Below are 15,066 nucleotides of genomic sequence, written 5' to 3'. Positions count from 1 at the left end.
GGTCTGCATCACAAAGGACGCCTTGAAAAGACTCACCTATGGGGACTGGCATCACAGGTTGGCTGACTTTCTCCTTTCTTACCGTACCACACCGTCCACTTCTACAGGGAGAAGCCCAGCTGAACTTCGCTGGGGGCGCAAACTTACTACGAAGCTTGACCGGTTGCATCCGGTTGCATGCCTTCATCTACCTCACATCCTAGGGCACCTAGACAACTACTTGTGGGTGCCCCGGTTTGGACTCGCAATTACGGGCCTGGTCATACATGGGTCCCCGCTTCTATTTCCAGGGTCACAGTTCCTCTCTCCTATGAGGTAGCCCTGGACAACGGTCGTGTCCTGCGTCAGCACATCGACCAACTCCGCCCTAGGCGGGACCTTTCAGATGAGACTCCTGGGTCTTTTCCAGGGGGGAGGGGGACCCTTTAGAGCAAAGGGAGGGGCATGAGCTGCTGCCCACCTCCAATCATGGAGCCACAAACGGCCCATTCCAAGATTCCGCGAGTGCCCCAAACAGGAATTCTAAGAGCCTATCCAACTACCAGGCATTCACGCCTACTCCAGCCAGGGAGTCACCCCGGGGGTACAATCACTATTCACCTGCACAGCACAGTACTCCAGTCAGTGAGGATACCCGGGAGCATCCCAATAAATCATACCCCACAAGAGAGCTGGCACATAATCCCCAGAGTTGGCCTGACCTTACCCCAAGTCCTACAGGGGGTCAAACTTACAGGGAGGTGGTCGAGGAACCAAGTCCCGACCGCAACACCTCTAGCCCACATCCGGGAGTAACTGAGTTTTGGGAAGGTACAGAGACCCACACGAGCCCGGACACAGAACGGGGCTTAGGGATTGGACAGCCTCCTGACAGGTCTTGGACGGACCTAGGAGGTTCTATAGAGACGCCCAGCAGTGGCTATCACTTCAAGGGGCCCGAGGGCCGACAGCTAGGCAGGTCAACCAGGTCACAAAGTGACAGAAGCCCTGGCCTGACGAGCCCAGTGGGCGAGCAAGCAGGTCAGGCATAGGGGCACAGTCCTCGGAAGGCACCAAGGCATGATAAGGGGAACAGGCTCACGTCTCCCCTCAGTCAGGGATCACCTGTCAGAAACCCAGAGCTGAGAAGGTCACAGAGAGCAAGGAAATCTCCTAAATACTTAGAGGATTACATAACATTCCTGGCCAAACAAAAGCCAGTAAACAGTAGGAGCACTGGGGAGTAGAACACTGCATCAAGAAATAATTGTATGTTGGTAGTAGTCTTAGCCCGGGGGAAAGGGGTGTTATGTCCTGAGCCTTGCAAACGGGCTCGGGGCGTTTGCAGGCAGTCCCGGGCAGGTGCAAGCTGCCCGGGACCAGACAGGCTGTCGCCAGCGCCTGTGCGCATGCGCGGGTGCTGGCGCGGGAAAAGTAACACATTGACCCGGGAACTGCCTATATAAGGGACTAGGAGCTTTTGGGCGTTGCTGAAGCCTTCACTTGTAAGCTGAACACAGAATAAAAGGAAACCTGAGAACTACAACTGCTTCTCGCGTCTGCTTTTCGCCAAGGACTCAACAAGAACTATTTCCTGTTTTGAGACTATTCTTCTTAGAAATCTTCATTATGGCTAATTTTCTACATAAGCTGGAACCTTCCAGAAAACATCTTTACCTTTTTGGCTGGGTTGAATGGATCTCCTGTATGACATTTTTATATCTATCCATTTAAACATTTACAGAAATAGTACGAAATAAATTTTGAGACAAAAATACCATTGCTTTAATAAATAAAATTCATAGTGTAAATGGAAAATTGTCAAAAACACCACAGATATCTTGAGTCTTTCAAAATGCTTAATTTCCACTGTCTCTGTGATATGCACCTCATTTGAAAACTTCATTTTAGTCCAGTGTTGGTAGCACTCAAGGATCCAAGATGAAATTATATGAATTATACATGCATCCTCAAGAACAGCCATTCATCTGCCTTGCTTCATCAGGTGCTTTCTCCTTGATTAGCAAAAATCTCCCTCTTGCTCTGTGCCTGCAGAAGCAAACAAAGCAATGAATCAGAACTATAGCAGGCAATGAAAGGAAAAACAGTTCACTGACTCCCAAATGAAGTATGTAATTTCAGTATAATAGCAGATGTCAAACCTTTTACAAACAGCAGATAGATGAGTGAATGTTGGAAAAACAGTTCTTCAGTGCACAGATAGCAACTCTTGGGACTTCCATTAATTAAGCTTCTAAAACCAAGTGAGATGAAATAGAATTAGGATTTTGACAAAGGAATTATTGATGTGCCATCTAAGGCTGTTATGAATGAGGTCACTGGAATGAAAATCCTTTAAAAATTCTCAGCAATGGTTAAAAATATCCACCAGACTTCAAATGGAATCAGCAGTGAACACAATGAATACATTAGAGCAGGTTTCTGTGTGTGGATCAGGAACTTCATACACTTTATTATATATACATTCTACCATTTCTAGATCAGAAAGAAAAAATATTTATATTTTAGGGTTAGAAGTCACATAAATCTCCATTTTGTTCATGAACTGAATAAAAAGAACTATGAATAATTCAAACACAGGAGGAAAATTATGAAGTTCAGTATTCTTGTGGCAATAGCTATTGTTTTGATTCTAACAAATCAAATCATTTGTTATATTATTTTCCCTGACCAATACATTTTTTGTACTTTTATAAACTTGTAATGTGCTATTTAATTACAGTTGCTTTCTTGGATCGCTTTTTTAAGAGTATGTTTTGAATTCAGTTGAATTTACCTTAGGTAATCGGTTTGCTGCCAATCAGTGTAAATGAACCTTCTCTAATGCTGTTGAAAAATTCTGTAGTTTGAAATAAGGAAGAAATAAATAAAGAAGCAATAAAGAAGATGGACCAGCATTTTGACCTCACTAAATCAAAATTTTAAGAAATAAATATTATGGAAAAAGCAATTCATTTTTTTTATCCTCATACTCTTGGGATTAATACTGGTAAGATATGAAAGGTTTTGTTAAGCTAATAATAAATTGTGTACGTCAAGATGATCAGTGAAATACTAAAGTCAAGTGATTTTTTAGTTGGCAAGTGAGTGTTGCAGAAGGGGACAAAGTGAGTCAAACACAAAATTAATTCGGCTGTTTCTATTAAGATAAAGTGGAACAGTAGCTGTACAAACATCCAATTACATTTTTTTATGCTCTGAATTTCAAAATTACCAGGAGAATCTGCTGACAGGAAACAAGTGCCATGTTTTCATTTCAGTTATTCTATCCAACCAATGCAATTGACTAGCAGCAAAGTGGTGGCCAGGTTAAAAAACACCACCACAATTGGTTAAAAAAAATTACCAGCCAATTGGCTTTCTTTGTGCCTCATTAAACTTCTTGACTGTGCTGTCTCTTCCGCAGTGATAACACATAGGGCAGTAAGGAAATCATGGTGTAGCTTTCTCTATTTCACTTTCATCGCTACCTTGTTTTATATGCGAAGTTTTTTTAAAAATTTTTTTAATACAATCAATTCAAATAGTGCATCTTCTAAAAGTTATACAGGAACACACTTAAAAGCAGAAAAAAATAGTCTTAAAGTAGAAAAATGAAAACCCAAACAAATCACTCCCTCCCTAACCCAACCCTCCAGATATTTTCCGTGATTTTCCCTTGCTTTAAATCTGTGGTCTATTTATGCATGCATAACATCGTCTATCAACATTTTTAAAAAAATGTATTGATGACATGAGACTTGGGAGGGTCTGACTTCCCCACTGCATTTTTTTGGTGAGAAGATGTTTTCTAAATCCCATTTATTCAGAGGAAAAACATGTGTGAGGATTGTTCTGATTTTTTGTACCCCTATTATGTTACACAAATTGATTTAGGCTTCTTATCTCCAATTCTTTAGCTGGGAGAAAAAATAATGTGGTTTTTCTGCTATAAACTTTGTGATCAAAGAAGAGAATAAGTTTTGCTTCTGTATAAAGTAAGGAAGATTGGGCAGAATAATAATGATTGGTCAATGTTACTTGCTAAGCATTTTTTAAAAAGTGCAGATTTGAATAGATATATTCCCTGTATTTCATCTGATTCTTTATTTGTCAAATGAAGAGTATTAACCAGATAACTTAGCATTAGTGTCAGCAATCAGTTTCAGTTTTCTTGTAAACCTGAGTTTCATTCTTATACCTGGAGTACAGTTGACACTTCCAATTATTTGTGGAAGAGAGGAAATTTGTAAGAAAGCATAATTACCAACCTCCTAACTGAAAAACCTCTGAGAACCTTTCATATAACACCAGAGTTCACTGAAGGAAATTTTGCAAAGTAGTGAGCATATTCCTAGGAACTAAGCAAACAACCTTTAATTTTAAGGGTTGATTTATTCATCCACTTTTGATATTAGTTTCCTGGGGCTTATATAGATTTCTTAACACTAGAGGGAGCCAGACAACTATACTGAGTGAATGCTTTCTAGAATGAAATACTGTACCATAACACCAAAACCTATCATCTAGTTAACAAGAATGAACAAAATAATTTGAATAAAGCATCGCTGCTGGAAACTACAATATGGAAATATATGAAGGCAGCTGATTCACTGCTCACAGTTCTCCTTGTATTCCTTTGGACAGAGATCATCTAGCATTATTTCAAGACCTGGGTGGAATCCAACACAAAATCCTTAGTGAAAGGAATCTAGATAATAAAAATATTATTCTTGTCAACTGGCTATACACAAGACAACTGGGATTTCATGCCCACAGGAAAAAAATACTTTTTGAAAGAGATAGATTGAAGGCAAACCTTTGAAGAACTACAGGATCCTGAAATGGCGTCCTCCACATTTTTTTAAATAAATATTGATAAGATTAAATGACAATGGGAATCTACCCATTGTCTATTATATTTATAGAAGGAAGGGAAAATGAAGTACCTCAAAGAGGCTGTTGAATGTTGCTGATTGCCTGTGGCTCAAGAAACCATGGAAAGTTGTATTGCCTAATGCTGGGAAAGACTGAGGGCAATAGAAGAACGGGACGACAGAGAATGAGATGGCTGGATGGAGTCACTGAAGCAGTAGGTGTGAACTTAAATGGACTCCAGAAGATGGTAGAGGACAGGAAGACCTGGAGGAACATTGTCCATGGGGTTGCGATGGGTCGGACACGACTTCGCAATTAACAACAACAACAACAACAACAAAGGTACAATACTGTGTTTCCCTGAAAATAAGACCTAGCATGATTTTTCAGGTTGCTCGTAATATAATCTCTACCCTAAAAATACACCCCAGTTAAGATCATCAGCCAGATGGACATATTTAGTACCGTATTTCCCTGCAACTAAGACCTAATAGGAAAATAAGCCCTAATGCATTTTTTTGGAGCAAAAATTAACATAAATCCAGTCTTATTTTTGGAGAAACATGGTAGATAGGAGTTATTTCCCTCTCTTCTTGTGACCCTGCAGAAGACTGATTCCTAATCCTTTTTGTTAAGCCTCCCTCCTTTTTTGGGTCCATAATAATAATATACATTAATCATTTTTGTGCAAACATTTTCCTTAGGCCAGGGACTAATATAATAGCATGTCTTGGATGTCCTTGGATGTCTCAAGATATTTGGGCTGGTAAAATCCAGACAACTATTAATGTCAGCAAAAGTAAAGTTTTCACTATCGCTTTTGTTGCCATTGAGTGGTTGTCCAGATTTTTGCATGCCAGGTCAACCTAGCCCTAAGATACTGGGCCTATGGTGTCCTTGAATTTTTCAGCAGAAAAGTCCTTTTTAATGTATTTTCCACCTGATCATTTAATTTTGTTGGAGAAGGGGACTAGAAGGTGGTGGAATAAATGTTAGCTCAGTGAATAAATTGCTGCATCACTCTAGGCTGCATGGTTTGAACGAGCAAATCCAGTGGGAAAGAGAGAGTAATTGTGAAATAAATGCTCATAGGAAGGGAATGAGCACTTCTTCCCCCACCCCAACTACTACATTTGAAGCATACCCAATTGTTGTGAATAAAGGGGAAGTTAGTGAGATGTTCTTTCTTATCATATGTTTAGGAAGGTAGTAGAAATGGTGGTACCATTACTGAATGATCAATAATAAAAATTCATTTCCAGCATGGCAGTAGTTCTTTAAGAAGATGGGATCTTTCAGGGAATCAGGGCCCAAACTATAATATCTATTTTAGATATGAGCTTAGATATAAATACCATCAATAACATATATTTATAGACTGGTTGCTATTTAGGTCCAGCTTTATCAGTTGAGATCCAACTAATCTGTGAAAATGAACATCTTTTCTTCAGTTATGGTGACATATTTAAACTGAACAAAGGAGCTGTCAACGCTGCAAATATTGTATATCCTTGCTTTTGACAATATGCAGAATTGTCTGGTAATTATGGGGTTAATACAGAGCAGAAGGGGGGTTGGGGGTAAAGCCCTGGGAAAGAAAGAGGAAGAAAACATTTGACCTTCACACTAATTGGATAATGTGAGATATGACAGCTAATTTAGGGAAGAAACATGCTGATAATTTAACTGCTCAGAGGAAGAGAACTTAGATCCTAGCATCCCTCCATTGTGCCTGTGCCGACATTTTGTAAAAATAAAAGACTTTTAGGAAAATAATGCCTGGAAGTTCTTTGAAATGTTTCATTAGCCGGAACCATAACAGGAGCTTTGTTACAATTACTACTAGTAGCAATTGGATGAACTCCAGTGAGCTGATATGGACTTGTCGTAAAGATAAAATCTATAATTGTCAACTTATCATCTTGGACAAACTCTGATTATCAGAATGTTTCCTGAAGGCAAAGCAGAATAAAGATGTTTAACTATTTAGTACTATGGAGCTTAGGAATCAGATACCTAAAAAAAATATTGTTTCAATATCAGGTGCAAGAGCTTATTTGGTCTAGTGGTTAAGGCACCTGTCTAGAAACTGGGAGTGTGAGTTCTAGTCCCACTTTCAAGACAAAGCCAGATGGATGGGCTTGGGTCAATCACTACTGTCTCAACCCTGGGAATGAGGCAATGACAAACCACTTCCAAAATCTTGCCAGGAAAACTACAAAAGCTTGTTAGCATGGACTTAGAGGCATCCACACATACAAAGTATTCAGGTTATATAAGGTATGCTACTTCTGTCTAATAAGGCAGGCAGCAAGCCCAAAAGGGGCATATTATACAGTAATGTTTTTCAATCTTGGCAATTTTAAGATGTGTGGACCTCAGCTCCCAGAATTTCCCAGTCATTCCCCAGCCTGCAAGTTATAAACAGCTAAGTGCATAAAATGAAAAGGGAACAGACTTTATTCATTGCTGAATAATAAAAGTGGTTACCTAGGCTCACAAAAAATAATGGTGAATTTCTTTTAATTCACTGTTAAAAGGTGTATTCTTTTTTTAAAAAATAGGCTTTGGTTATTTTTATTCTTATAACCTCTGAAAATTCTAATCAGTTTTTGGACTGAAATAAGTTAGAATTATTGAACGAACTTTTCCATATGCCCAAGCCAGATGGAAAAAAGGCACATCACTTTCTGGTTTGTATAGGCCAGCGGTTCTCAACCTGTGGGTCGTGACCCCATTTGGGGTCGAACGACCATTTCACGGGGGTCACCAAACAACGCAGTCCGCCATTTTTCCCCCTTTTTCTTAGCTGTGCTACTCCCTTTTATTCTATTGGCTTTTGAAAGCCAATAGAATAGACTCTCTTGAATAGAGTCTAATTCTATTGGCTTTCAAAAGCCAATAGGAATTGTCCAGGCTGTCTGTGTCCTGCTGAGCCCGCCAAAAGTCCCATTCTACAAATGGTGCTGCAAGTTGTCTGCAGCGAAGGCGAGCTGTCTGGAAGTTTCCACTCCTCCCTGCTGAGCAACTACTAAAAATGTAAGTAATAGAGGGCCAAGGGTGGGAGGTGGGAGGCCGGCAGGCGCAGGGAGGGTTGCTGGCATGTGTGGGGCCCAGTGGGTGCCTTACCTCCCTTGGGCTGGGCCAGCTGGTGGCCCAGCCGGTGGTCAGCCTTCACCATCTCTGCCGCTTGCCAGCTATGCCTCGGCCGGCGCAGGGGGTGGCATCACACATACGCGGCGCTCCTGGGCAGGGAAAGTCCTCGACTTACGGTGGTTGGGTAGTCCTCGACTTACAGCCGGTTGGGTAGTCCTCGACTTACGACCGGTTGGGATCGCGGCATTAAAAAGGTTGAGAACCACTGGTATAGGCCATCTCTTGCCATGTCTCCCTTCATGCCAGCAGAGTTGCTGCCCTCACATGAAACAGGGTCTGTGGTTGTTGCACGCTCCTGTGAGGAAAATGTGGAGGTAAAGGTGGGTGCACAGAAGGCAAAGGAATCGTATAGTTTTTTCTCCTCTCAAGTAAACTCTGCACTTTCTGGGGAAGAAAAAACACTAAACAATGAAAATTCTTTCTGGCAGTTACAATAAAAATAGCCACAGAGGAACTCTGCAATCTGTACTGGTTGTCCTAAATTTCTATTAAGATAGAGACAAGGAGGAAAAATGTGTGGAAAAGTAAAATAAAAAGTATGACAATAATGTTAGATAATACAGTAATTATATGTAGTAACCTTCTATCATGTAGAGTTAAGTAAACTTCTACCAGAAAGAGTTAAGGCAAATGAACCTTGAGCCCAGTTTGATAACAATGTACCTTCGTTTTTATTACATAGCTGGGGAAAATAAATGGGATATTCTTCATGCAAATTTAACAAGGCAGCAAAAATAACTGAACAAATAATAGAAATAAAGTATGGTAATGACTCTTAGGGAGTAGGAAGGCAAGAAGGAGGAAAGATATATATATATATTGGCTGTGAATTACAAACTAGCAAAAACTGAAATGATAAAAAAACTATTGAAATGTAAATGAGATATTATTAATTTCTACCAGCTTTCAACCAAATTTAGAATCCTAGAAAGAAGGACAGCATGTACTGAAGTTACAGAAAGAATGAAGTCTATAATTATTTTCATTAATCTCTTTGTCTATAGAATTAGCAGGCAGTCTTGAGTTAAAAAAAAAAAAAAAAGCAACGAGGGGTATTTCTGAAGTGCTGGTGCATTTAGGGTTCAGGCAAAAAACAATCAAAGCTCCTGTCCTGAAATTCCTACTGAGCTGATAAAGCGAGATTCACATTTCATTTAATAAAAAGGAAAACACAATAAAAGAGAGATGAAGGGAACTTGCAATTTAGGGATTTGCCTTTTAACTGTCTTCTTTTGATCTCCTGTTCAGGAGGATATAATTCCCAGTTCCCACCTATCGTAAATGAGCATTCAGTGACAGCTACAGTAGAAGTGTCCAGGTTTATCTATATATTCACTCAACTCCTACAGAGAGTCCACAATTGCAGGATGTTGCAGGCCTTGTGTCACATAGAAAACCAAACTATCCATATTGCCCTTACTGTGAAAATAAAAATAATGTCTTTCAAACAAAGGGACAAGTTGGAAGCCAGACTGAGAAAAGAAATAGGACATCTTCCATCTCTCCAGAAGCTCAGGATGAACTCCAGGGATCTGGAAGGAAATCTGAAGGAATTTAAACAGAGGGAAATCTGTTTCATGAGAGACAGTCTTGTTTATGTAAAAAAAGTATTGAATTAGAAATAATGCATAAGATTACTTTTAATTTATATCTTTTTCAGTCTAATTTAATTGTCTTTGATGGTAATTATTTATTTATTTATTTATTTATTTATTTATTTATTTATTTATTTATCACATTTCTGAGCAGCCCATCTCCCATAAAGAGAGACTCTGGGTTGTGTATGATCAAAAATCAAAATATAAAAACAGTATTAAAAATGTTAGAATTAAAATTTTATAATTAATTTTTTAAAAGGAGGCAAGAATAATTAAACTCCATTAAAAATTAATTAAAAAGCAAAAGTAGGGCTCTCAGGGCACCACTAACCCCACGGCTGCATGCTCCTTGGGCTCCTCATGTGAGGTCTCAGACCCATGTTTTATTATTTTTTTTGTAATATATTTTATTGATTTTTTTTAAACATAAATCACTTAATAATTGGTGAACAGTGTGTTGTCTGGGTTACATTTGTAAAACAATTGATTTCTATACTCCATAATCCACATAATGGTTTTAGTTGATTTCCTTTTTTCCCAAAATATTCACTTTTGCAAACATTGAGTTAATACAATTCTTATTGTTTTGATAGATAACAATTCAATATATAATTTTCCCCAATATTCCTAAAAATAATAATCACATAAATATAATATTTCTTTTCTATTCAATCATTCTGGTTGCCTTATCATAAAAACTGTTACAGTCCTTATTTTAGTTTGTTTCTCCCATCAAATTCTAGGTATTCTTACTGGTTAAGATTTTCTCAAAAATTAATTACATTTAAAAATTTAACTCTATTTTTCCATATGAACCATCTCACACTTTTACATTTCTTAAGGAATAGATAAAACAATGAAAAAAAGGAAAAGAGAGCAAGAGTAAAGAAACATAAAAAATAACATACGACTTAAAATATATCCCTCCTAAGCTATTATATAGTTATTTCCTAAATTTCTTTTTTTAACCATAATTAAAAATATGTTTAATCTTTAAACATTCCATTTAATACATCTAGTATCTAGTCCTTTAATTCTTATTCAAAACATTTTTATCCATTGTAATTTTCTTAAATTCAATCACATTTAAGTATCTAAAACATTTCCTTTATCTAAGTCATTTCAACTTTCCTATATTACTCATATCAAAAAAGAGAACAAAAAAGGGAAAAAAACATACTATATTATTAGGGCGTTCATCCCTCTTAGAATGACATATATATTCCAAAACTTTTCTATTTCTTTAACCATATTCAAACGAATGTTTTTTTTAAAAATATTCTCTCTGGTAAGTCCCATCATCTATTTTCTTGGTTTCCACTTTAGTCTTTTTCCTTTACCCGGTATCTTTCTTAATCAATGTATTTTGCTGAATCAAAAAGGTTTTCCGTATGTTTGTAAGTGTTGCTGTAGATACAAAAAGTAAATCAGGTGAAGTATTTTTGTTCGGGGCTTCTGCCTTTTCATGTTTATTAAAAATCTTTTTTCTTTTTCTTTCTCTCTGCTTCTCTTGTCATTTCCTTTCTTTCCAATGCTCCTGACATCTCTACAGTTCATTTTATCCAATCTGTTTTCTTGTCCCCAGATTTATTTTTTAGTCTTAAGGGATAAGTTGTTTTTTTTTCAATTCTTGTGAATTTTTTCCCACTAGGATTAAATCATGTTTCTTTGTTTTGTTAAGTTTCATCTTTAAGTCTCTATTCTCAATTCTATATCCATTTATCTGTTTTATCTGCTCCTTCTCTGTTGTTGTTGTCTGGGAATTTTTTTGTTGTAGAATTAACTTAGAAATAGATCAATTTATATTTTCAAAGTTATTTTGGATTTCTTTGTGGTTTAAAGTCATAGCTGTTTGAATTAGTTGCAGTATACAATATATCTCCTCCTGTGAAGTATTTATGTTTTCTAGATATGTTCTTTCTACATGTCTCTGATCCATGATGGCCAAGAATTTGAGTTTTTCTCTTCTTTTCTTTGCAAATAGCTTTAGAGTCCCAATTAAATAGATATTTGTAATCCAAATAGTTCAAAAAAGATTTTTTTGAAATTTATAATTCACTCTTTGTCTACAGCCCAGATTATTGTCTTTTTTTGTCATAGCTGTTCTTTGTTGTTAAAGCTTTGAAGGTCACAAATATAGATTATATATAAATTTTCCCAGGTTTTGCCAAGTCTTATATTAAAGTCATAGCTGTCATAGTTTTCATCCACCACTAGGTGTCAGCAACTATTTGTTTTTCAATTTCCAAAATGAACAATTATCTTTAGAATGAGAGTCTTAATCATTCAAACAATTTTAAATTTATCCAGATTCAAGTTTTAAATTTCAGGTTTTATATTTATTTCTCTTCCATATATTTTGATCCTCCATAAAAAGATTAATTTGCCGCTTTTATTAGTATAAAAGTGGGGCAGAAATCCCCCTTCTTCCCTTTCGGAGGTATCTTGCTTCTTAGGGATCTTTTCCAGGAAATTAAATGTAGAATAGAAAAGAGAAGATTGAATTCCTCACCCAGTTTGAAGCATGCTGTTCACAGTTGTGCTGTTTAGTGCTTTTGGACTTTGGTTGCAAGTAGCTTGGGCTAGTCAATTCAATACGGCCAGCCTTTCTCCTGTCAGGCTAAAAGGCTTTCCCCAAATCGAATGAAACAGCCACCGCCATTCCAGAATCTCTGAAGCACCCTTCTTTCTTTGTTGTCTCTCTGGGATGACTTCGACCCATTTAAGGTCCCCAGGCAGGGCAAAATTAGCCATGGGGGTGCAGAGAATCTGCAAGCCTGTGACTGGTTGGTATCACGCAGGACCGGAAATCCCTCTCAGACCCATGTTTTAATTCTTTTTTTGGAAAGTCAGGAGAATGGGGTCCTACATCACTTCTGGGGGAACATTATTCCACAGGGTGGGGGCCATTAAAGAGAAGGCTTTCTTTCTAGACCTCACCAGTCAGAATTCTTTATACCTTCCCTGCCTCACTGGGTGGGATGGGATGTAGTGAGATGAAACTAGTTCCGTAGGTAGCCTGCCCCTATTCCATGTAGGGTTATAAATACTGTAGTTCTGAACAGTTTCATATCTTAATATCCTTTGCCTCTGGACATTTTACATGTGTCTATTTAAGCTATAATGTTTGCATTCTCTTTCCCCCCACTTTTTTGAAATAAAATGTTATTCTGTATAACTCATTATTCTTTCTTAATTCAGTTAAATATGTCATGTGAACTGGGCTAAAGCTTTTCACTAGACTCTCAGATCCATTTTGCACACCATATACTTAATTATTTCCAGCTCACTCTAACAACTTTATTTGAAAATATATTTCATTTTAAAAATGTTTTCAATCAGTGCATTTTGGTATCAGTATATACATCTAAACTGAAATGGTTTTACTATTGGAACCTTATTACTTCCAGCTTGAAGTCTTCTGTTTAAAGTATTTCTGTAATTTTTCATTACCTGGCTTATTCATTGCTACGCAGCTTCTTTCTAGAATTCTTTGCTGTCCATTTTTGTGTGACAGATATTCAATGATTGTGCCTCTCAGTGAGCTATTTTTATGCCATTAATGCATGCTGTCATCCCTGTAAGACCTATCATTTGGGAAATTGCGTGATGACACATTCAGAAATTATGATCTGTTGGAGAACTCTAAATCTACAATTTTGCAGCAGTCTATGCATAGATATACTCATGAAGTGTTCAAAAAAACCAAGCTTTTTTATTGTTGTGTGATTTACTTTCCAGATTTGATCAAGTAAATCATAAGGGTATGAATTCTTTTCATCTGTCTCCTCAACCAATTGCCACATTTTCACAGGCTACTTTTTCCTACATAGCAATAGAGAGATTAGTTACATACCAACACACAGCTCATCTGCACTAGTACATACATACACATTCAATGTCAGGCTTCTGTATGCTGTTGTTTTCAAGGTTGCTTGATTCATTCAGGTGCAACATAGCTTCTTGACTTCAATCTTAGCAGCCACGTCAACCACATATTGTTCCTCTTATAAGGTTATTAAACTAATTTTCATGGTTCATTATTCAATATACATGGTAATACATTGCCATTAGTTTCTTGTTGTTCATCATTTGAAGCTGATGATGCCAACCATCCCCTCCAGGATGAAAGAAAAATAGGTACAGATAGTCCACAACTTATGACCACCATTCAGCTCAAAATTCAGCTCAGAACAGTCTAGAATCCCTTCTCGCTTTTCCATTGAGTTCTATGAGGTTGTCAGAGACAGTTTATAAATAGGTTCATGTGACCTCCTGAGGGCTGGAGCATGAGAAGTGGGCAGTGTAGCTTAGATACTTACAAGGCAGCTTTGGGAAAGGCTTTGTCACCAACTTGGAAACAATTTGCTAATAACTCCCTGTTCTTGGGGAACAGTGACTCCACCTTACTTACAAAGATAACTGTGATTATTGAAACTGTAATTTTAAATTGGATTCCTTTGTTCAATTGTTCACATGTTTGTGGGACTCCGAAAATTTTGGTTGCATCATATTTAGATGTATGGATTGATCACTAAAAATGCACAATTGAATTTCTTATTTGCCTTAGATATATTGTGGGGATGATGGGAGGGAAGGCAGTATCAGGATGGGACATTTTCTTGAAGGTAAGCTCTAGTATATTCAATGGACTGAATTTTTGAATAGACGTGTAAAATTGTACTATAAATAACACAGCTTTTAAAGAATTTAGTATCAGATTTTTCCTCCAGTTATTCATCACTGAAATATTCTCCTTAAAAAATTTCTTGCATATTTATTTAGAAAATATATGTGTCTACCCATCTTAAATGTGTAGCTCTAGGTGGCTAACAACAATAAAAAACCCAATTTGAAATACTGTAAAATACAATTAAAACTCATAATAATTCTTTTTAAAAAGAATGATGACACTTCACCCAGCAGAACCATGCATATTAGGGACCAGTAGCAATGTGGGTCTTAATGTCCGAGGGAAAAACCAAGTTTTATGAAAACCATCTCCTTAGTCTCCTTTTCAGGAATTTATTTTTTGTTTAGAAAGAAATCTTGAGCACAGCATTATTAAAACTATCCACTCAGATTTATGTTGCAGCTGTTCTGACTTTTAGCTCTTCTGGTATTCAAATAATTTAAAGCTGAAAAGGTCAGAAGGAGTAATCAGTATTTTGAGCTAGTGCAATATTCATTGCAAATATAGCCACTAATTTGATTATCAAGTGAGATCTGATGCTCTGAGAAAACAAGAGGGGCATGGGAAGGGGGAGGTGTTTATTAAAGTCAACTCTATGTGAGGACTCCCAAGGGCAGTGCTAGTTCTTGCATTAAGAGAACATCAATGCCTGCCACAAAAGATTTATTAAGACATGTCAATGCATATATTAGCCCAGTAGCTCAGAGAGTAAAATAAAAAGAGGGAGGGGAAAAAAGACTTAAAAACTCAGTAGATCAATCT

General features: G+C 37.3%; 1 long non-coding RNA gene across 1 annotated transcript; it reads right to left on the bottom strand.

Annotated features, from left to right (window-relative positions):
* Window positions 1-1,818: 1,818 nt before the first annotated feature.
* On the bottom strand, window positions 1,819-2,829 carry LOC120316640. The gene is made up of 3 exons (XR_005559020.1): window positions 2,777-2,829; window positions 2,142-2,233; window positions 1,819-2,028 (listed from the first exon to the last, which is right to left on the bottom strand). It is a non-coding gene; the product is annotated as an uncharacterized LOC120316640 (long non-coding RNA).
* Between the last annotated feature and the right edge of the window lie 12,237 nt (window positions 2,830-15,066).

The sequence above is a fragment of the Crotalus tigris genome, unplaced genomic scaffold (genome assembly GCF_016545835.1).
Source record: "Crotalus tigris isolate CLP2741 ecotype Arizona unplaced genomic scaffold, ASM1654583v1 scf7180000019463.280638, whole genome shotgun sequence".
NCBI lineage: Eukaryota > Metazoa > Chordata > Lepidosauria > Squamata > Viperidae > Crotalus > Crotalus tigris.
This window is presented reverse-complemented; position numbering and strand designations above follow the sequence as displayed.